Source organism: Sinohyriopsis cumingii, chromosome 5 (assembly GCF_028554795.1).
Source record: "Sinohyriopsis cumingii isolate HCF-2022 chromosome 5, ASM2855479v2, whole genome shotgun sequence".
Classification (NCBI taxonomy): domain Eukaryota; kingdom Metazoa; phylum Mollusca; class Bivalvia; order Unionida; family Unionidae; genus Sinohyriopsis; species Sinohyriopsis cumingii.
In genome coordinates, this window is record NC_142965.1 from 11,290,938 (window position 1) to 11,315,812 (window position 24,875).

Consider the following 24,875-nt stretch of genomic DNA (forward strand, 5'->3'; position numbering starts at 1 on the left):
ACACTAAGCATACTGGTGAAATGGTTTCATTGAACAAGATAACCATTAAAAATGGGAAGAAATAGAAAGGTTAAGTACAATTCTAAGATAAATGAGTACTTTTTCTAAATGGGAAATGTACTAAAATCTGTGTTCCACAAATATAGGTGGTTCAATTTCATAAACATTTCCACAGATGAACACAAGTAATTATCTCTTTCTTTAAACAGAGTCATTCACAAAGAACCCAGCATTTGCTCTTGACCAAAAGTAACATAATCCAGGAAAAAAATGAGATGGCTTTGTAAAATAAATAAATACTAAACTTAATAAATAAGAAAAGTAGATTAATCAACAAGTTCAATGCTCTCATCACCACAACTGCACATTTAGAAAATGAAGATCATCTCTATCATAGGTTAAGATAGGTGGTTTGCCAATCAGAACAGTTTCCAGGTCTCAAAAATATTTCAAACGTTATGTTACGTGCTCAAAGCTACAAATATTGTATTCTTTAAATCATAAAAATTAAAATATAGTTAAAGTTTAACATTGATCAGACTTGTGCAAAATTGTAAAAAAAATGATTGCGCAATATACAATACCATCTGAATGACATTTTGGTGCCTGTTTGTGGAAATGACAAATCGGTTTATGGCAATTTAGGCATGCAATCTTAGTTAACATAATAATACACAAAGAAGAGCAGCTGTTTTGAAATTTTGTAACCCGTCAGTAACTGATAATAATTGCAATGCCAGTAGCCGGTAAAGGAAAGTAACATTTCCATTGGTCAGAATATTACCACATGATCAAAATGAACCATTTATTTCTGTATGAACTGTAAGGAGAACTACTTTTCTAAGAATACCCACTTCTATAAATAGTCACGTGCAAAGCATAAGGTTGCGCTCTACAGTTTCGTATTTTAGGATTTTAAAGAAAAAGAATTTCCCTGGCTTTCCTCACTGGTTATACTGGCTATTTAAAAACACCTTGTATATCTTAAGTATAATTCAAAGAACCTTTAATTCCCTTTATTTTGGTGTATGATTGATGGGTGTACTATGGGTTATAGAGCATACAGCTTGGCCTTACTTCAGATGTGTACCTTTCTAAAAAGTGCTAGCTCTACTTGGTCATTTTCACTTCCTGAACTTAAGAGGTAAATTGTATAAAAAAGAGCCAATTACTTTTTTTACATTTTATATATTTGGTAATTCATTCATTGCACTTTCAGAAGCTTGTATTGTCTAGTCTGGCAAAATTCGTTCTCCCAGTTTTAATAGCTGCTATGTATAGTGTACTAATTCAGGCCGATTTTTAACACAAGGGAGCAGTCATTTTAGTTAGCAGTGTGCTTAAATCATGTAAAATTTCCAAAAGTACAATATCCAAAGAAATATCATCCACATTACATTAATGCAGCATAGAGGTATGCCAACATTCTCTCCAATGTGCATGTTTTAAATGCTAATTACTTCACCTTACATACGTCACTCTCTTAAAAGTACATATTAACTGGTGAGCGCCCCCTAAGATAAACACTGCCAGTTCTTGCAGTAGGACATCCGGGGAATTGTCACGAGAGATTCATCATAACGCGGCCGCCATATTTGTTTGGGGGAAAACAAGTAATCACATATCCATCGTAAAAGGCCTAAGAGCTGTTGTGTACCAAGTTGTACTTCCAACAAGAGGAAAAATCAGGCTCTAAAGTTTTATATAATACCAAGTGAATGGTCACGATGAGAAAGATGGTTACATGCAATCAGCAGAGCGAAGCTAAATCCTGACGGCAGTATTAACAAAAATAAACGCTGCTCTCCATGATTCGGACACTGTTACGTTTGTTCAGCACATTTCATTACTGGTAAGTATTATGCTAATTTATATCCCTTCATTTAAACCGTTAACTGATTTACTGTATATGATGAGAAATGGAATTAAAATTTGTATACTTTAACGTGTTCTACCCCACCCTAAAGTCGATTTCGTTTCACTGAGTACCCGTTCACAACACTAAAGTAGAGATTCTGCAATAAATTTCTTGATAGTGCAGAAGAACATTCTACATCTGAAGTAAGTTTTCTGTTCAAATTTTTCAGGTTTCAAAGTCAACGACTCAACACATCCAGATTATGTGCCCTCCATATTTCCAAGCACCACCACAAGTAGACAAGATGATGGGAAAGAAATGTCAAAAGTAAAGGTTGACCGCTTTAAACGGGCTGCAAAGAGATAAAGTAGTGCAGATATATATATATATATATATATATATATATATATATATATATATATATATATATATTTGATGTAATCACTTGTGTGTCTATTAGTACTATGACCATGTACAGCTGATTTAAGATTTTCTATTTTAAACAGATTTGCATAAAATGTGCACACAAATTTACAAAACATTGGTACAAGTTTGTATATTGTATAACTTTAATTTAATCAAGATGAACAATTTCGTCAATAAATATTGAGATTAAACTTTAATTTAATCAAGATGAACAATTTGGTCAATAAATATTGAGATTTGTGAAAGTTCATACCATTCCCATGAGTAATATATATGCCTCTTTTTAACAGTGAAATTGGCAGAACCATGTCAGGCAAGGAAGAAGTTGAAGTTAATAGATGCCAGCTACAACTGGAGATACCATCTTGTACTTTGTCAGATAACAATGACACTTTAGAAGAGGAATCTCAACACCTGGAAACAAAGTCACCTGAAGTTGAGTCAGTTTCAACAGCACCACAATTGATGCCAATGAAACAACCATTGGAGTAATCTGAGAGAGAAATGCTGTATATGGGAATCGAAAATCTCAAAAAAGAAGGAAATAATGCCTTACAGAAAATATCAGGTCTGGAACAAATAATTAGTGCTACGTCTCTTTAATCAGCTTCTGTAGAAGGAAACAATGACTGCCAGATGATGACTGGCATTATCTGGGATGTATTTTTAAAGCTGTTTACCTTTTTAAGTACCTGCATTATAAGTAAATGGTCAAATAAAGCCAGCCTGCCACTAAAGGAACAACTGTTTTTAAGGCAGACACGAAGTAAGAATTAAAGGAAAAGAACATTCTAACAATTTAAAACAAAAAAAAACAATTGAATACGTTTGGCTTCCATTGGTTGAAGGACTGGTATTATGATGACCTTATTGCGTTCAAGCAGGACAATCCCAAGTACTATAAATAGCTACATAACAGAAAACCCCAAACATGTATTACTACGCTCAATTAAGATTTCTGTTTTTTAATGATGCAAACAAAATAACATAATAAATAATTGAAATTTCAATTATAAGAGTTTAACGTTGATTTTTTCTGAGTTTATCATAGTATAAACTGTCAGTTGACGACTCACACAGCTTACATAACGCCCTTCCGTCGTTATTTGTTGTGTGAGTCAGCAACTGACACTTAATACCATGATAAACTCAGAAAACACAACATTAAACTCTTAAATAAATACATTTTTGGATACCTTCTATCTAGATGAGTGTCTGAATATTTGCTATTTAAAACTTTGTCAATATTAAACATTACTTGGTAGAGTAATCCTCCACACTGAGACAAATTCTTTCAACAGCATTAATTTAGCAATAAAGTAGATGTCTTTTATTCTGAACCTGAAATGTCCATTGCAACCATTGATCAGAGCTGAACCCATGTCCCCAGTTCGTTTGAAACTAAGATCCGAAACATTCACTGTTCTGAATGCCCACATATGTGAAATAAATGGATATACATAGGACAGTAAGGATAGATCAACTATTACTGGACATGCAATATAGATCTCATCACAATTAAGCATTTAAGATTCAATATTTGTAATTTTATTTCCTTGTCTTGAACTTGTACTCCCTGGCCTCACCTGAAGTAAAGGATTGTGCCAATGTCATGATGAAATTTGAGAAACAAATCTAGTTCTTCTTGTGACTTAATTTTAACAGGCTGCTCCTGGTTCATGTTCTCCAAAAGTATGTAAGGAATCACCCGAAATTGCAAAGATTTAAACTTTTATTTATTACCATACACATATTTCCTGGTCCATTAATTTACTGCTATTACGGCATCATGATGTGGTATATTAATTTGTTTTTGCAGCCTGTCCAATTTATTGTTATTTGCTGTGTGAGTTGGCAACTGACATTTTATACAACGATAAACTCAGAAAACACAACATTAAACTCTTAAATAAATACATTTTTTGGATACCTTCTATCTAGATGAGTGTCTAAATATTTGCTATTTAAAACTTTGTCAATATTAAACATTACTTGGTAGAGTAATCCTCCACAATGAGACAAATTCTTTCAACAGCATTAATTTAGCAATAAAGTAGATGTCTTTTATTCTGAACCTGAAATGTCCATTGCAACCATTGATCAGAGCTGAACCCATGTCCCCAGTTCATTTGAAACTAAGATCGAAACATTCACAGTTCTGAATGCCCACATATGTGAAATAAATGGATATGCATAGGACAGTAAGGATAGATGAACTATTATTGGACATGCAATATAGATCTCATCACAATTAGTTAAGCTTTTAAGATTCAATATTTGTAATTTTATTTCCTGGCCTTGAACTTGTAGTCCTTGGTCTCACCTGAAGTAAAGGATTGTGCCAATGTCATGTTGAAATTTGAGAAACAAATCTAGTTCCTCTTGTGACTTAATTTTAACAGGCTGTTCCTGGTTCATGTTCTCCAAAAAGTATGTAAGGAATCACCTGGAATTGCAAAGATTTAAACTTTTATTTATTACCATACACATATTTCCTGGTCCATCAATTTACTGCTATTACGGCATCATGATGTGGTATATTAATTTGTTTTTGCAGCCCATCAAATTTATTATTTGCTGTGTGAGTCGGCAACTGACATTTTATACCACGATAAACTCAGAAGACACAACATTAAACTCTTAAATAAATACATTGTTTGGATACCTTCTATCTAGATGAGTGTCTGAATATTTGCTATTTAAAACTTTGTCAATATTAAACATTACTTGGTAGAGTAATCCTCCACACTGAGACAAATTCTTTCAACAGCATTAATTTAGCAATAAAGTAGATGTCTTTTATTCTGAACCTGAAATGTCCATTGCAACCATTGATCAGAGCTGAACCCATGTCCCCAGTTCGTTTGAAACTAAGATCCGAAACATTCACTGTTCTGAATGCCCACATATGTGAAATAAATGGATATGCACAGGACAGTAAGGATAGATGAACTCTTACTGGACATGCAATATAGATCTCATCACAATTAGTTAAGCTTTTAAGATTCAATATTTGTAATTTTATTTCCTGGCCTTGAACTTGTAGTCCTTGGTCTCACCTGAAGTAAAGGATTGTGCCAATGTCATGTTGAAATTTGAGAAACAAATCTAGTTCCTCTTGTGACTTAATTTTAACAGGCTGTTCCTGGTTCATGTTCTCCAAAAAGTATGTAAGGAATCACCTGGAATTGCAAAGATTTAAACTTTTATTTATTACCATACACATATTTCCTGGTCCATCAATTTACTGCTATTACGGCATCATGATGTGGTATATTAATTTGTTTTTGCAGCCCATCAAATTTATTATTTGCTGTGTGAGTCGGCAACTGACATTTTATACCACGATAAACTCAGAAAACACAACATTAAACTCTTAAATAAATACATTGTTTGGATACCTTCTATCTAGATGAGTGTCTGAATATTTGCTATTTAAAACTTTGTCAATATTAAACATTACTTGGTAGAGTAATCCTCCACACTGAGACAAATTCTTTCAACAGCATTAATTTAGCAATAAAGTAGATGTCTTTTATTCTGAACCTGAAATGTCCATTGCAACCATTGATCAGAGCTGAACCCATGTCCCCAGTTCGTTTGAAACTAAGATCCGAAACATTCACTGTTCTGAATGCCCACATATGTGAAATAAATGGATATGCACAGGACAGTAAGGATAGATGAACTCTTACTGGACATGCAATATAGATCTCATCACAATTAGTTAAGCTTTTAAGATTCAATATTTGTAATTTTATTTCCTGGTCTTGAACTTGTACTCCTTGGTCTCACCTGAAGTAAAGGATTGTGCCAATGTCATGTTGAAATTTGAGAAACAAATCTAGTTCCTCTTGTGACTTAATTTTAACAGGCTGTTCCTGGTTCATGTTCTCCAAAAGTATGTAAGGAATCACCTGGAATTGCAAAGATTTAAACTTTTATTTATTACCATACACATATTTCGTGATCCATTAATTTACTGCTATTACGGCATCATGATGTGGTATATTAATTTGTTTTTGCAGCCCATCCAATTTAATGTTATTTGCTGTGTGAGTCGGCAACTGACATTCTATACCACGATAAACTCAGAAAACACAACATTAAACTCTTAAATAAATACATTGTTTGGATACCTTCTTTCTAGATGAGTGTCTGAATATTTGCTATTTAAAACTTTGTCAATATTAAACATTACTTGGTAGAGTAATCCTCCACACTGAGACAAATTCTTTCAACAGCATTAATTTAGCAATAAAGTAGATGTCTTTTATTCTGAACCTGAAATGTCCATTGCAACCATTGATCAGAGCTGAACCCATGTCCCCAGTTCATTTGAAACTAAGATCGAAACATTCACAGTTCTGAATGCCCACATATGTGAAATAAATGGATATGCATAGGACAGTAAGGATAGATGAACTATTACTGGACATGCAATTTAGATTTCATCACAGTTAGTTAAGCCTTTAAGATTCAATATTTGTAATTTTATTTCCTGGTCTTGAACTTGTACTCCCTAGTCTCACTTGAAGTAAAGGATTGTGCCAATCTCATGTTGGAATTTGAGAAATAAATCTAGTTCCTCTTGTGACTTAATTTTAACAGGCTGTTCCTGGTTCATGTTCTCCAAAAGTATGTAAGGAATCACCTGGAATTGCAAAGATTTAAACTTTTATTTATTACCATACTGATATTTCCTGATCCATTAATTTACTGCTATTACGGCATCATGATGTGGTATATTAATTTGTTTTTGCAGCCCATCCAATTTATTGTTATTTGCTGTGTGACAGAGGCGTAGCTATGATATTTTGCGCCCGGGGACGAACTATAAAATTGGCGCCCCAGTCCCCTCCCCGTTTAATCACATTTTTCTATTACATTGAATAAGGAAAACAATTTAAATTTAAATAAAACATTGTATTTAAAGAAGCAAATTTATAGAAATTATAGTACATGACCCACTCAGTCACTGTCGTAGACTGGTTTACATAGTCTACAAAAGATTTATTTTTCTTGATTTCATTGTCGCAAACTGGTCAATTACGCAATCAAAATCTGTTTTTTCCAATGTTTCTCTTTCAACGCTAAGAAGAGCAAGATCGCTGAGACGATCCTGTCCCATTGATGCACGCAAATGCGACAAAATAAGTTTCAATTTGCTGAACGACCACTCACAGCTTGCAATTGAAACTGCTATTGTTAATAAAATTTGCAGTGAAATTCGCAGATTCGGAAATATGTCGTCTCCATAAAACACAATAAAACCAAGAAGATCCAAAGGAGTTTCTGGTAGAACTTCATTCCGGTTACTGAGCAGCATTCTGCAATCTCCAATTTCTGTGAAAAGTTCATGGCCATTGATGTCCGTGTCGTAGAAATTTTCAAAATCTGCAATTTCGACGAATTGCATCGACATCTGTGTCGGATAGAAGAGTCTTAACGTCCAGCAGAAACCCAAATTTTGTGTTCAGGTCTTTTAGTCATAAAAAACGTGTTGACATCTCCTGTTGAAGTCGATCAAATACGCTCTTCATAACGCGCACAATTTCTTCTGATGATGAAAGTCTTGCATCTCTTGCCAGTTCTCCAGGCATCTTCCGACATCGTTTAATTCTTCTGTCCATCTCAATTCCCCAGGATGTGCATTTTGTTTTGGCGTTTTCTACAGCAACTTGGCTCAAATCATTACGAAGCCTGACAAATTCTTGCTCCAAAGATTCAATATCAGTTGCTGCTTCCTTGAAATTTATAGTAGGATCCTGTAAGTGCTTCTGTACACGATCGATTTTTCCAAGAATGACATTCCAGAAATGTAATAAAACTATGAAGTTAAAATTCAATACACACGTCTGTAACTGTTCTGCACCACTTCTGGTTTCAGGCGTCATAGTTGAGTCCTCCGATAATTTTTCTAGCAGCCCTACTAGTTCATCCAGTCATTCAGGGATAGCTTTAACAGCTTCTGATTGTGCACTCCAGCGTGTATCAGACTCCCGTTTTACTGTGATAGGCACAGCTTTTTTCAACTCTTCCCAACGAATTGTTGAATGAGAGGAAAATGAATATATACTTTCATGTGTTCCAAAAAATGTGACGACAAGTGGATCCTGCTTAGCTGAGTGTACTCCTGCTAAGTTTAAGCTGTGGTTATCACAGTTGACAAACAATGCTCTGTGATTTCTGTCACATATTCATTGTTGAAGGCCAGATATATGCCCAGTCATCACAGCAGCATTGTCATAACATTGTGCCCGACAGTCGGCTAGAGGTATGCCGTCAGATTTCAGTCTCTCGACGATGACTCTCTCTAGGCTTGCTGCATCTTTTGAATGTATCTCGATATAACCTAAAAATGATTCTTTGATAGTTACTTTTTTAGTTTGAAAATCCACATCCACAAATCTTGTGACCTGAGAAAGCTGTTCCCGATGTCCTAGATCAGGAGTTGAGTCAAGTAAGATACCATAATACTTGTTTTTCCTGATATCACTCAACAATTGGTTCTTTACAGCTGACGCAAGTATGTGAATAAATTCATTCTGGATTTCCGGTGACAAATAAGAAACTGATCTCGGATTTTCTTCTGCGTGTTGGATGTGTTTTGCCAACAGTGGGTCATACTGAGCAACGAGTTTGATCAGTGCGAGAAAGTTTCCAACATTTTTATCATCATCCGCATTCAAATTTTCCTCATGGCCACGTAGTGCTAAATTTTGTGAAACCAGAAACTTAATACAGGTGAGTATTCTTTGCAATATATCTCGCCAGCGTTGTTTTTCCAAATGAATCTGAGCTTGAACCACTGCGTCAATTCCAGTACCATCAACTAACCTTCGTTCGGCTTCCTTCCATGTTGTAAAAGCTATGCGGTGGCTAGGATTGTTTTCATGAGACTTTAGTTTTTCTGGCTTTCTCCACTTGTTGAAACCGTTTTTTAACTCAAACGAAGCTCGTGAGTTTGAAGTCGATGATGTAAATAATAGACAACAGAAACAGTAAGCAGCTTTATTGATTGGTGAATATAATAGCCACGAACGATTTACTTCCTCTCCATTCGCTAGTCGGCGTTTAAACCATGCTGATGTAATTGAACGTTCTCCACATACTGATGATAGATTGTCTGTGTGCTGAAAAGGTAAAGATCCGAGAGTAATCATTTCATTGCGAAGAGACTGTGATACTTTCGATAGCTTTGTCGTTTTGTCAAATTCTAAGTAACCAACATCGTGAAACCTTAGTACAGCAGGAACCACATCATAATGAGTATTTTCAGCTTCTCTATCAGAAAGTTCTTCTGTCTCATCTTCCCCGTTACTGTCAACAAGTTCATCATTATGTTGGACCTGTTTAATGACGACATCCTGGTCTTCAGTATTTTCGGAGTTTTTTTTCCAGCATATACAGCAACATCTGTCTGAATTATGTTTTTCTCTGAGTCCTCAATGTTTTCAACATTATCATCTACATGCTCTGAAATAGGTGGTTGATAGCCGTCATCTTCTGATTCTGAAGAATTGGAGTTTGCAGCTTCAGCTTCTTTCTTCTTGGCTTTCTTTAAAAAGCTAGCAAGTAATGTACTTGACTTTTTTATGCTATTTCGGCTTCCTTTTTTCTTTTGCGACATTGGGCCCCACTTCTTTTTCTTCCTGACATGGCTGACAAAATTATAAATATTATATTACTGAGTGCACTCAGGTGAAAAAATAAGTGTAGGCCTAAACAATATCATAGTGGCACTGGTATAGTGCTACTACAATAAATAATTATCATTATAATTATGCTATACGTGCAGATTAAAGTGTACAATTTATACACCTAAAGGCAGATTATGCTCTAGATATTTAAAAATATTGATGTAACAAATTTTATTCTATATGCAAAAAAAACATTACAGATAAACCTTGTTAGCCTGCCACCGTTAGTCCTGCTTTTAAGTATGGCTAGAGGCGAGTATGGTGGGCTAACAAATACAACCCACCCGGTCACGGAACAGAAGCACTGCCGTGTCCATGTTGTTATCATAGCACGACAACAGACATTACCCAGCAGTTATGGACAGCTTTATACTAGAACAAATACTACTAATTTAATAAACACTTTATGTACACAACATACAGCCTACATTTACCTTAATAGAGTTTAAGCTATCTTTGTTTTCTGCCACAATATCAAGTACCTCACAGATGCTGCTTTTTATCAACATGTCACGTGCAGACGGAACCAGCTGTACGCAGAATCCGTATCTCGGCTGGCTGCAGTGGTTGGCAGGCAGCATCACCACTGTGGATGGCAGACGTATCAGATGACATAAGTACCCCCTTTACCCCCACCTAGCTACGCCTCTGCTGTGTGAGTCGGCAACTGACATTTTATACCACGATAAACTCAGAAAACACAACATTAAACTCTTAAATAAATACATTGTTTGGATACCTTCTATCTAGATGAGTGTCTGAATATTTGCTATTTAAAACTTTGTCAATATTAAACATTACTTGGTAGAGTAATCCTCCACACTGAGACAAATTCTTTCAACAGCATTAATTTAGCAATAAAGTAGATGTCTTTTATTCTGAACCTGAAATGTCCATTCCAACCATTGATCAGAGCTGAACCCATGTCCCCAGTTTGTTTGAAACTAAGATCCGAAACATTCACTGTTCTGAATGCCCACGTATGTGAAATTAATGGATATGCACAGGGCAGTAAGGATAGATGAACTATTACTGGACATGCAATGTAGATCTCATCACAATTAAGCATTTAAGATTCAATATTTGTAATTTTATTTCCTGGTGTTGAACTTGTATTCCCTGGTCTCACCTGAAGTAAAGGATTGTGCCAATGTCATGTTGAAATTTGAGAAACAAATCTAGTTCTTCTTGTGACTTAATTTTAACAGGCTGTTCCTGGTTCATGTTCTCCAAAAGTATGTAAGGAATCACCTGGAGTTGCAAAGATTTAAACTTTTATTTATTACCATACACATATTTCCTGGCCATTAATTTACTGCTATTACGGCATCATGATATGCTATATTAATTTGTTTTTGCAGCCATCCAGTTTATTGTTGTTTGCTGTGCGAATCGGCAACTGACATTTTATACCACGATAAACTCAGAAAACACAACATTAAACTCTTAAATAAATACATTGTTTGGATACCTTCTATCTAGATGAGTGTCTGAATATTTGCTATTTAAAACTTTGTCAATATTAAACATTACTTGGTAGAGTAATCCTCCACACTGAGACAATTTCTTTCAACAGCATTAATTTAGCAATAAAGTAGATGTCTTTTATTCTGAACCTGAAATGTCCATTGCAACCATTGATCAGAGCTGAACCCATGTCCCCAGTTCGTTTGAAACTAAGATCCGAAACATTCACAGTTCTGAATGCCCACATATGTGAAATTAATGGATATGCATAGGACAGTAAGGATAGATGAACTATTACTGGACATGCAGTATAGATCTCATCACAATTAATTAAGCATTTAAGATTCAATGTTTGTAATTTTATTTCCTGGTGTTGAACTTGTACTCCCTGGTCTCACTTGAAGTAAAGGATTGTGCCAATATCATGTTGGAATTTGAGAAACAAATCTAGTTCTTCTTGTGACTTAATTTTAACAGGCTGTTCCTGGTTTTGTTCTCCAGAAGTATGTAAAGAATCACCTGGAATTGCAAAAATTTAAACTTTTATTTATTACCATACACATATTTCCTGGTCCATTAATTTACTGCTATTACGGCATCATGATGTGGTATATTAATTTGTTTTTGCAGCCCATCCAATTTATTATTTTCTGTGTGAGTCGGCAACTGACATTCTATACCACGATAAACACAGAAAACACAACATTAAACTCTTAAATAAATACATTGTTTGGATACCTTCTATCTAGATGAGTGTCTGAATATTTGCTTTTTAAAACTTTGTCAATATTAAACATTACTTGGTAGAGTAATCCTCCACACTGAGACAATTTCTTTCAACAGCATTAATTTAGCAATAAAGTAGATGTCTTTTATTCTGAACCTGAAATGTCCATTGCAACCATTGATCAGAGCTGAACCCATGTCCCCAGTTCGTTTGAAACTAAGATCTGAAAGATTCACTGTTCTGAATGCCCACATATGTGAAATAAATGGATATTCATAGGACAGTAAGGATAGATGAACTATTACTGGACATGCAATATAGATCTCATCGCAATTAATTAAGCTTTTAAGATTCAATATTTGTAATTTTATTTCCTGGTCTTGAACTTGTACTCCCTGGTCTCCCTGACGTAAAGGATTGTGGCAATATCATGATGAAATTTGAGAAACAAATCTAGTTCTTCTTGTGACTTAATTTTAACAGGCTGTTCCTGGTTCATGTTCTCCAAAAGTATGTAAGGAATCACCTGGAGTTGCAAAGATTTAAACTTTTATTTATTACCATACACATATTTCCTGGTCCATTAATTTACTGCTATTACGGCATCATGATGTGGTATATTAATTTGTTTTTGCAGCCATCCAGTTTATTGTTGTTTGCTGTGCGAGTCGGCAACTGACATTTTATACCACGATAAACTCAGAAAACACAACATTAAACTCTTAAATAAATACATTGTTTGGATACCTTCTATCTAGATGAGTGTCTGAATATTTGCTATTTAAAACTTTGTCAATATTAAACATTACTTGGTAGAGTAATCCTCCACACTGAGACAAATTCTTTCAACAGCATTAATTTAGCAATAAAGTAGATGTCTTTTATTCTGAACCTGAAATGTCCATTCCAGCCATTGATCAGAGCTGAATCCATGTCCCCAGTTCGTTTGAAACTAAGATCCGAAACATTCACAGTTCTGAATGCCCACATATGTGAAATTAATGGATATGCATAGGACAGTAAGGATAGATGAACTATTACTGGACATGCAGTATAGATCTCATCACAATTAATTAAGCTTTTAAGATTCAATGTTTGTAATTTTATTTCCTGGTGTTGAACTTGTACTCCCTGGTCTCACTTGAAGTAAAGGATTGTGCCAATATCATGTTGGAATTTGAGAAACAAATCTAGTTCTTCTTGTGACTTAATTTTAACAGGCTGTTCCTGGTTTTGTTCTCCAGAAGTATGTAAAGAATCACCTGGAATTGCAAAAATTTAAACTTTTATTTATTACCATACACATATTTCCTGGTCCATTAATTTACTGCTATTACGGCATCATGATGTGGTATATTAATTTGTTTTTGCAGCCCATCGAATTTATTATTTTCTGTGTGAGTCGGTAACTGACATTCTATACCACGAGAAACACAGAAAACACAACATTAAACTCTTAAATAAATACATTGTTTGGATACCTTCTATCTAGATGAGTGTCTGAATATTTGCTATTTAAAACTTTGTCAATATTAAACATTACTTGGTAGAGTAATCCTCCACACTGAGACAAATTCTTTCAACAGCATTAATTTAGCAATAAAGTAGATGTCTTTTATTCTGAACCTGAAATGTCCATTGCAACCATTGATCAGAGCTGAACCCATGTCCCCAGTTCGTTTGAAACTAAGATCGAAACATTCACAGTTCTGAATGCCCACATATGTGAAATAAATGGATATGCATAGGACAGTAAGGATAGATGAACTATTACTGGACATGCAATATAGATCTCATCACAATTAGTTAAGCTTTTAAGATTCAATATTTGTAATTTTATTTCCTGGTCTTGAACTTGTACTCCTTGGTCTCACCTGAAGTAAAGGATTGTGCCAATGTCATGTTGAAATTTGAGAAACAAATCTAGTTCCTCTTGTGACTTAATTTTAACAGGCTGTTCCTGGTTCATGTTCTCCAAAAGTATGTAAGGAATCACCTGGAGTTCCAAAGATTTAAACTTTTATTTATTACCATACACATATTTCCTGGTCCATCAATTTACTGCTATTACGGCATCATGATGTGGTATATTAATTTGTTTTTGCAGCCCATCGAATTTATTATTTTCTGTGTGAGTCGGTAACTGACATTCTATACCACGATAAACACAGAAAACACAACATTAAACTCTTAAATAAATACATTGTTTGGATACCTTCTATCTAGATGAGTGTGTGAATATTTGCTTTTTAAAACTTTGTCAATATTAAACATTACTTGGTAGAGTAATCCTCCACACTGAGACAAATTCTTTCAACAGCATTAATTTAGCAATAAAGTTGATGTCTTTTATTCTGAACCTGAAATGTCCATTGCAACCATTGATCAGAGCTGAACTCTTGTCCCCAGTTCGTTTGAAACTAAGATCTGAAACATTCACTGTTCTGAATGCCCACATATGTGAAATAAATGGATATTCATAGGACAGTAAGGATAGATGAACTATTACTGGACATGCAATATAGATCTCATCACAATTAAGCTTTTAAGATTCAATATTTGTAATTTTATTTCCTGGTCTTGAACTTGTACTCCCTGGTCTCACCTGAAGTAAAGGATTGTGCCAATGTCATGTTGAAATTTGAGAAACAAATCTAGTTCCTCTTGTGACTTAATTTTAACAGGCTGTTCCTGGTTCATGTTCTCCAAAAGTATGTAAGGAATCACCTGGAATTGCAAAGATTTAAACTTTTATTTATTACCATACACATATTTCCTGATCCATTAATTTACTGCTATTACGGCATCATGATGTGGTATATTAATTTGTTTTTGCAGCCCGTCCAATTTATTGTTATTTGCTGTGTGAGTCGGCAACTGACATTTTATACCACGATAAACTCAGAAAACACAACATTAAACTCTTAAATAAATACATTGTTTGGATACCTTCTATCTAGATGAGTGTCTGAATATTTGCTATTTAAAACTTTGTCAATATTAAACATTACTTGGTAGAGTAATCTTCCACACTGAGATTCTTTCAACAGCATTAATTTAGCAATAAAGTAGATGTCTTTTATTCTGAACCTGAAATGTCCATTCCAACCATTGATCAGAGCTGAACCCATGTCCCCAGTTCGTTTGAAACTAAGATCCGAAACATTCACAGTTCTGAATGCCCACATATGTGAAATAAATGGATATGCACAGGACAGTAAGGATAGATGAACTACTACTGGACATGCAATTTAGATTTCATCACAGTTAGTTAAGCTTATAAGATTCAATATTTGTAATTTTATTTCCTGGTCTTGAACTTGTACTCCCTGGTCTCACTTGAAGTAAAGGATTGTGTCAATCTCATGTTGGAATTTGAGAAATAAATCTAGTTCCTCTTGTGAGTTAATTTTAACAGGCTGTTCCTGGTTCATGTTCTCCAAAAGTATGTAAGGAATCACCTAGAATTGCAAAGATTTAAACTTTTATTTATTACCATACTGATATTTCCTGATCCATTAATTTACTGCTATTACGGCATCATGATGTGGTATATTAATTTGTTTTTGCAGCCCATCCACTTTATTGTTATTTATTGTGTGACAGAGGCGTAGCTATGATATTTTGCGCCCGGGGACGAACTATAAAATTGGCGCCCCAGCCCCCTCCCCGTTTAATCACATTTTTCTATTACATTGAATAAGGAAAACAATTTAAATTTTAATAAAACATTGTATTTAAAGAAGCAAATTTATAGAAATTATAGTACATGACCCACTCAGTCACTGTCGTAGACTGGTTTACATAGTCTACAAAAGATTTATTTTTCTTGATTTCACTGTCGCAAACTGGTCAATTGCGCAATCAAAATCCGTTTTTTCCAATGTTTCTCTTTCAACGCTTAGAGGAGCAAGATCGCTGAGATGATCCTGTTCCATTGACGCACGCAAATGCGACAAAATAAGTTTCAATTTGCTGAACGACCACTCACAGCTTGCAATTGAAACTGCTATTGTTAATAAAATTTGCAGTGAAATTCGCAGATTCGGAAATATGTCGTCTCCATAAAACACAATAAAACCAAGAAGATCCAAAGGAGTTTCTGGTAGAACTTCATTCCGGTTACTGAGCAGCATTCTGCAATCTCCAATTTCTGTGAAAAGTTCGTGGCCATTGATATCCGTGTCGTAGAAATTTTCAAAATCTGTGCAATTTCGATGAATTGCATTGACATCTGTGTCGGATAGAGAAGTCTTAACGTCCAGCAGAAACCCAAATTTTGTGTTCAGGTCTTTTAGTCGTAAAAAAACGTGTTGACATCTCCTGTTGAAGTTGATCAAATACGCTCTTCATAACGCGCACAATTTCTTCTTCTGATGAAAGTCTTGCATCTCTTGCCAGTTCTCCAGGCATCTTCCGACGTCGTTTAATTCTTCTGTCCATCTCAATTCCCCAGGCTGTGCATTTTGTTTTGGCGTTTTCTACAGCAACTTGGCTCAAATCATTACGAAGCCTGACAAATTCTTGCTCCAAAGATTCAATATCAGTTGCTGCTTCCTTGAAATTTATAGTAGGATCCTGTAAGCGCTTCTGTACACGATCGATTTTTCCAAGAATGACATTCCAGAAATGTAATAAAACTATGAAGTTAAAATTCAATACGCACGTCTGTAACTGTTCTGCACCACTTCTGGTTTCAGGCGTCATAGTTGAGTCCTCCGATAATTTTTCTAGCAGCCCTACTAGTTCATCCAGTCCTTCATGGATAGCTTTAACAGCTTCTGATCGTGCACTCCAGCGTGTTTCAGACTCCCGTTTTACTGTGATAGGCACAGCTTTTTTTAACTCTTCCCAACGAATTGTTGAATGAGAGAAAAATGAATATATACTTTCATGTGTTCCAAAAAATGTGACGACAAGTGGATCCTGCTTAGCTGAGTGTACTCCTGCTAAGTTTAAGCTGTGGTTATCACAGTTGACAAACAATGCTCTGTGATTTCTGTCACATATTCATTGTTGAAGGCCAGATATATGCCCAGTCATCACAGCAGCATTGTCATAACATTGTGCCCGACAGTCGGCTAGAGGTATGCCGTCAGATTTCAGTCTCTCGACGATGACTCTCTCTAGGCTTGTTGCATCTTTTGAATGTATCTCGATATAACCTAAAAATGATTCTTTGATAGTTACTTTTTTAGTTTGAAAATCCACATCCACAAATCTTATGACCTGAGAAAGCTGTTCCCGATGTCCTAGATCAGGAGTTGAGTCAAGTAAGATACCATAATACTTGTTTTTCCTGATATCACTCAACAATTGGTTCTTTACAGCTGACGCAAGTATGTGAATAAAGTCATTCTGGATTTCCGGTGACAAATAAGAAACTGATCTCGGATTTTCTTCTGCGTGTTGGATGTGTTTTGCCAACAGTGGGTCATACTGAGCAACGAGTTTGATCAGTGCGAGAAAGTTTCCAACATTTTTATCATCATCCGCATTCAAATTTTCCTCATGGCCACGTAGTGCTAAATTTTGTGAAACCAGAAACTTAATACAGGTGAGTATTCTTTGCAATATATCTCGCCAGCGTTGTTTTTCCAAATGAATCTGAGCTTGAACCACTGCGTCAATTCCAGTACCATCAACTAACCTTCGTTCGGCTTCCTTCCATGTTGTAAAAGCTATGCGGTGGCTAGGATTGTTTTCATGAGACTTTAGTTTTTTTGGCTTTCTCCACTTGTTGAAACCGTTTTTTAACTCAAACGAAGCTCGTGAGTTTGAAGTCGATGATGTAAATAATAGACAACAGAAACAGTAAGCAGCTTTATTGATTGGTGAATATAATAGCCACGAACGATTTACTTCCTCTCCATTCGCTAGTCGGCGTTTAAACCATGCTGATGTAATTGAACGTTCTCCACATACTGATGATAGATTGTCTGTGTGCTGAAAAGGTAAAGATCCGAGAGTAATCATTTCATTGCGAAGAGACTGTGATACTTTCGATAGCTTTGTCGTTTTGTCAAATTCTAAGTAACCAACATCGTGAAACCTTAGTACAGCAGGAACCACATCATAATGAGTATTTTCAGCTTCTCTATCAGAAAGTTCTTCTGTCTCATCTTCCCCGTTACTGTCAACAAGTTCATCATTATGTTGGACCTGTTTAATGACGACATCCTGGTCTTCAGTATTTTCGGAGTTTTTTTTCAGCATATACAGCAACATCTGTCTGAATCATGTTTTTCTCTGAGTCCTCAATGTTTTCAACATTATCATCTACATGCTCTGAAATAGGTGGTTGATAGCCGTCATCTTCTGATTCTGAAGAATTGGAGTTTGCAGCTTCAGCTTCTTTCTTCTTGGCTTTCTTTAAAAAGCTAGCAAGTAATGTACTTGACTTTTTTTATGCTATTTCGGCTTCCTTTTTTCTTTTGCGACATTGGGCCCCACTTCTTTTTCTTCCTGACATGGCTGACAAAATTATAAATATATTATTATATTACTGAGTGCACTCAAGTGAAAAAATAAGTGTAGGCTTAAACAATATCATAGTGGCACTGGTATAGTGCTACTACAATAAATAATTATCATTATAATTATGCTATACATGCAGATTAAAGTGTACAATTTATACACCTAAAGGCAGATTATGCTCCAGATATTTAAAAATATTGATGTAACAAATTTTATTCTATATGCAAAAAAAACATTACAGATAAACCTTGTTAGCCTGCCACCGTTAGTCCTGCTTTTAAGTATGGCTAGAGGCGAGTATGGTGGGCTAACAAATACAACCCACCCGGTCACGGAACAGAAGCACTGCCGTGTCCATGTTGTTGTTATAGCACGACAACAGACATTACCCAGCAGTTATGGACAGCTTTATACTTGAACAAATACTACTAATTTAATAAACACGTTATGTACACAACATACAGTCTACATTTACCTTAATAGAGTTTAAGCTATCTTTGTTTTCTGCCACAATATCAAGTGCCTCACAGATGCTGCTTTTTATCAACATGTCACGTGCAGACGGAACCAGCTGTACGCAGAATCCGTATCTCGGCTGGCTGCAGTGGTTGGCAGGCAGCATCATCACTGTGGATGGCAGACGTATCAGATGACACGTCTGCTGAGCCGCTGCAGCGATCTTGCGACCGATTTATTACCCTTCTTTACTTATTATAATGTAACATTGTAAGCCTCATTTTGGCGCCCCTGTACCTTTGCGCCCGGGGACATATGTACCCCCTTGCCCCCACCTAGCTACACCTCTGCTGTGTGAGTCGGCAACTGACATTTTATACCACGATAAATTCAGAAAACACAACATTAAACTCTTAAATAAATACATTGTTTGGATACCTTCTATCTAGATGAGTGTCTGAATATTTGCTATTTAAAACTTTGTCAATATTAAACATTACTTGGTAGAGTAATCCTCCACACTGAGACAAATTCTTTCAACAGCATTAATTTAGCAATAAAGTAGATGTCTTTTATTCTGAACCTGAAATGTCCATTGCAACCATTGATCAGAGCTGAACCCATGTCCCCAGTTCATTTGAAACTAAGATCGAAACATTCACAGTTCTGAATGCCCACATATGTGAAATAAATGGATATGCATAGGACAGTAAGGATAGATGAACTATTACTGGACATGCAATATAGATCTCATCACAATTAGTTAAGCTTTTGACTAGTTCCGCCGAAAACGGCACAATTAAAAATCACATACCTCCAAAAATTGAATGTTTACTTTAAACATAACTGTTTACTCCTATAAATTCATTTATGTGTTTGTTACTTACTTGTAGAAAGTCATGCACGTTACTCGTTGCATTTTTTGAAAAATCATTTTTTTTGTCTCGGGTATGGCCATATCTGTTACGGACATTAGTGTCAGGAATTAATTCCTATTAAAAGCCGAAGTTGCAGTTCAAGATAACTTTCTACCAGTCTACCGCAAACACCAACAATACCAGAGACAGAAATAATGCATCTTAAACATACCAAATACTTTTTCGTTTTAAAAAACAAGAAAATCTTTATGGTCATTGTGTCATTTTTAAAGAAATAATTTCTGGTACAACATTTGTGTCATGCTCCTTGTTTTTTAAATGTTCATAATCCTTGTGTGAAGTAATGTTTAGCTGAAGTAATAATATGTTTATCAATTTTTAATATATTTTATCTGTTTTCAAGAGTGTTGTTTCATCAGAGGTTGGATTTTCATAGGCATGTATTCGTTACGGACATTCGATGAATTTCACGGAATGAGTGGAAAGCGTTATTGCCTCAACATAGCATTTAATCTTAAGTCAAAAGTAATAACACAAATCAAAATAGTATCAACAAACATCAGATAGATATCTAGCTTTCAAAACTTATCATTGTCATGTCCTGTATCAATAAATTGGCCGTAGTCATACCTCTCGTTAAAAAAAAAGACAGTATGCAAGAATAATTTAAGAACAATAACTGCTCAGGCTGGCAAACTAGAAACTTGATAGGAATTTTCAATTTAAAAAGCTTTTATATGCACCATATTACTCAACAATGATGAATAAATCCACAATTCACTCAATTTATACAGTTACGGACATTAAGAAATTTCTTTACGGACGATAAGAGTCAGGAACACATTGTAAAAAAAAATCAACAATTGACGTCTAGAGTCCATCTTTAAGCGACACGAATCCCTCTTCTAAGCGATCAATAACTTCCTTCGGTATTTTGAAGAGTCTCTTTGTTTTCCCATGAGGAACTGGCTCATCTATGATTGATATAATGTTTTTATGGTCGAGCCATATCTCGTCCTTTGTAGTAGGCCATTTAAAAGAATCATCGTATTTGCCTGCTCTACCCATGAAATTTATCATAACCTCTGTTTCGTCAACATCGGTAACTCTTCCGATATACCAGTTTTTGTCGTAAATTGCTGCTACAAAATCGTTTTCCTTTGGAATTATTGTTTGACGTTCATTACCACTGTAATGGTCTTTATGTTGATCTTCGCTTCTTCTATGTTCATCTGACACTTGCATATTTTCCTCGCTTGTTTTGTTACTATCTACAGATAATGCATGTAACTCCCAGCCTGCACAATCTGTGGTTTCGACATCCGTCATGCAGGTTAGGCAGTAACACGAGACGTTTCTTGTGTATACACTCTTTGTAGCCTGACGAGATGGTACAACAGCGTGTAATTTCATGGTTCCAGTAACACTAAGTGGAGTTTCTCTCTTTGCAGTTCTAGCAACTGTTTCATCGTAGTCTTCCTGTGTATAAAGAAGATATTTTACTTTGCTTCCTGCCAACTCAGATTGCAAACCCCAGGCATAAAAATCTGCTGCATCCTGGATGTTACACTTGGCTTGTCTGACAGCCATATCTGCTGACCGTTTAACACTTCCTCCTAGACCATCACACGGGCCTTTTCCGTGTCCACTTTCTAGAAAATTCCATCTTGCCTTTATTGAAAACTCTTCTTCGTGGTATGCAAGAAACTGGAAGATGTATCGATTCCTATATTGGCTTGTAGGCGAATCCGATAAGTAGTGAACTGTTGTCAGTGCAGGATAATCGGCTTTGATTACTGGTATGGTTTTTCTTAAGATTGTATGCACTGCTGTAGCATTATGGTTGATAAGATCGGATATTGCCACTATACTCTGTAATTTTTTAGAGTGATTATTTGGAAAGTACACTACCATTGTGTGGAGTGAAATCATTGACGTGTTCCAGTAAGCCGACTGGATTTCTTCAACGGAGGAACACACAAAATTTTCTGCGAAGTCCATCCAGACTAAAATATGGCCATCTGGAAGGTTTTCGCGTAACCTTTTCATTTCTCTGTACTGTGTACTTACACGTTCTACATGATCTCGAAACGCAGATAGTTCAATTTTCATCAATTGTTTAAAGTCTTCTTTAGGCATTTGTTCTTGTACTTCTTTCCAACGCATCTTGTCATTTTCTTGGACCCGTTTCCAGTGAAAAAACTTGACTTCAACCGGACACTTCTCATCAATAGCAGCTATAACATTTTCATCAGAAAATTCTTTTATGAACATATCAGGATTCTTCGTGGTTTGCATGCCATAGCCTCTCAGACATCTAATTTTCAAAGCAATATTCTGGTGCTTAGTACACAGACATGTTTTTCTCGAAGAAAAGTTTGCAAACAGAATATGCATCGGTTTCATTTTATAGAACACGGACTTTGACACTTTAACATTTGGGTTTTCTAGCAAAAATTTCGAGTGTAAGTTATGCATGTAGTCTGTGAGAATTCTTTTTTGTTTAACCTCACCGTCTGCCTTCTTAAAATCGTTCTTTCCAGGCAATGTTAAACTGTTGTGTTCTCGTTCCAAAAACTTCACGACGTCGTTTTCAATTTGATTTTTGATCGTTATTCGTTGTTTTCTTTGCGAGCTAGCGTTAATGATCCGTCGACGACTTACTCCGACCTCTTTACTGAATGCGGTCGCACAACGATATTTCTTTATGATCCTACATGACAATTTCTGAAGCGTGCCATCTTTTGTTTTCCTTTTTACATCTTCGATTAAGGCATTTGTCATTAGGAGTTTTCTTTTCAGCCATCGAAAATGTTTACCTAATAAGCCTGCTCTTTGCATCTGAAGTTGTGTTTTCTTTCTTGGTGTCAAGTGGGGTTTATTGTTATTTTCCTCGTCTTCAGTCTTCATTTCTTGTGGATCCGTTTTATTTCGCATTCGTTCTATCCGTTTCTGCAGCTTTTTGTTCTTCTTCAACAGATTGCTGTTCTGTGAACGCAACGCATCCAATTGCCTGTATGCTTTTCTGAGTGCTGTACTGTGTCTCTTTCTCACTCCTATTGATCGATTTGGTAGAGGAAGCTTAACTAACAGAGGACAACTTTGATCATTGTCATTGCATTTGCTGCGGGTGCGACTGGATGATGGTGTTTCTATGCTAGGAATTTCCGATGCTTTTTGTGCGAGTTCTCTCTTTTTCTGGTAATGTTTTTTTACTGCTGTGTTTACTGAAGCTCTTCTCTTTTTAAGTTCCATTGTGGGGAGTTCAGATGATGGAATATATCGTTGTTTTCTTCGTATTCGCTCCTTTTCAAGAAATGCTTCTTTATTTTCTCTTTTCTGTTTTTCACGCCATTTCCGCTGACGTTCGGCATTCGAAAGTGCCATCTGGAAGACAAAAGTAATGTCTTTCAATATTTGCTGTATATAAATAGTTTTATCACTTTTGTACAGTACTGTTCATCAGATATTCACATCTGTGTGTCGAGTGAATATTTTTTTATGTTTAAAAGTGTTTGCTCAACCAAATGTAGAAAACCCATAACGACATAATGTCCGTAACAATCTAATGTCCGTAACGGGTTTTCTATCCATACAAGTTATATTAGTATCATTAACAATCTTGCCAACAACAGTACATGTAAATATCAAGCTGATTTTAGTTTTACATAAGTAATACAAAACCACTGAGATGCTCTTCGACTTATTGATTTTCCTTGACAAAATATCTGTAATGTCCGTAACCATTTTATTGCCTCTATCGAGAATGATAGTTGTGAATTGATTGTTAATAAACTTTAAGTTATCTTAATGCGACAATTCAAGACAATAGAGCTTATAAAATGTATGTTTTAACTGTTTTTCTAAAGGTTCTTTTAAATAGAAATTATGATATAATGTCCGTAACAAGTTTTCATCCGGGCAAAAATGTCGTTTTTTTTTTTCAGGTTACACCGGTATCATTACCCTAGTTTGGTCTTGCATGTCATCGTTTAAATTTACAATAATTTTCACACAACAGTATAACTTTATTTGTATAAAAGTCATCTTTAGAAAGCCATGATAGTGATACTTACATTAGAAATATGTATACAACACCAAGAATCTCGTAAAAGTATCTAAATCAACAGTATTTTCGTCTGCTATGCACATATCCGGCGGTGTAATGGAAAATAATATCGAAGACTACCGTAATTACACGTAAATTACCGTTACGTACATTATATGTTATGTACATTAAATGCACGGCTTTTTAAAATAGTTTGTCTTTAGGTGTCAAATAAAAGAACAATATTAATAATGTTCTGAAGTACCTTTCAATGTATTATCTCAATTGTGACAAATAATTCAAACACCTTTAGTGTTTCAGCGCTTACAAACGGTGTTACGGTCCTTAATTTCTTAAACGCGACAAAATAAATTTCGATAGTTTTAATTTGTTATCGTCATCAATCTAAATGATATATAGTTAAGCATGTGTTGGGATGATAATAGCATTCAACTTGATCTGAAACCAATACTAAAAGGTCAATAAACGTTTATTGGTCTTACTTTATAGAGAAAATTGAGTGTTGTTACGTATATTAAAAGGTTTTCGGCGACATGCAATCAAGGCCACATATTTTTGAAAAATAAAAACAACTTTTGTCGAAACTATATTTCTGTCTTTATAAAACACAACAATTTAAAGAAAAATCATCAAAAGAATATTGTATGAGCGTGTTTAATGATTATTTAAATAATCAAAAGTACTTGATGTAACAAAGCGACAATGCAAATCTGAACAGTACACTACCATTTAAGTAATGTATGCACGTCAAATGTAAAGACTGAGTGAACCTTCTGCCTACAAAACATTGACAATAATACATTTTCCATATAGG

The 24,875-nt window shown here is 35.3% G+C and overlaps 1 long non-coding RNA gene across 2 annotated transcripts in view; it reads left to right on the forward strand.

Moving 5' to 3' along the window:
• The first annotated feature begins 1,592 nt into the window (after positions 1-1,592).
• Positions 1,593-24,875, forward strand: part of LOC149798632 (uncharacterized) — a 56,928-nt gene continuing 33,645 nt past the window's right edge. Inside the window, exons 1-3 of one of the 2 annotated variants that reach the window (XR_016421005.1) lie at positions 1,593-1,852; positions 2,088-2,185; positions 2,575-2,852. This is a non-coding gene — a long non-coding RNA (uncharacterized LOC149798632). Of the gene's footprint in view, positions 1,853-2,087; positions 2,186-2,574; positions 7,278-24,875 lie in introns of those variants that run through there. The other variant, XR_016421004.1, reaches the window with a different exon arrangement.